Source organism: Arachis duranensis, chromosome 1, assembly GCF_000817695.3.
Source record: "Arachis duranensis cultivar V14167 chromosome 1, aradu.V14167.gnm2.J7QH, whole genome shotgun sequence".
Classification (NCBI taxonomy): Eukaryota; Viridiplantae; Streptophyta; class Magnoliopsida; order Fabales; family Fabaceae; genus Arachis; species Arachis duranensis.
In genome coordinates, this window is record NC_029772.3 from 76,370,632 (window position 1) to 76,370,990 (window position 359).

Below are 359 nucleotides of genomic sequence, written 5' to 3' on the forward strand. Positions count from 1 at the left end.
TCCCTACACTCAAAATGGATTTTCTGGAGCTACAGAACTCCAAATGGCGCGATCTTAACGGCGTTGGAAAGTAGACATCCAGAGCTTTCCAGCAATATTTAATAGTCTACACTTTATTCGTAATTAGATGACGTAATTTGCCGCTCAACGCTAGTTCCATGCTGCATTCTAGAGTCAAACGCCATAAACACGTCACGAACCAGAGTTGAACGCCCAAAACATGTTACAACTTGGCGTTCAACTCCAAAAGAAGCCTCAGCTCGTGGATAGATCAAACTCAGCCCAAACATACACCAAGTGGGCCCCGGAAGTGGATTTATGCATCAATTACTTACTCCTGTAAACCCTAGTAGCTAGTT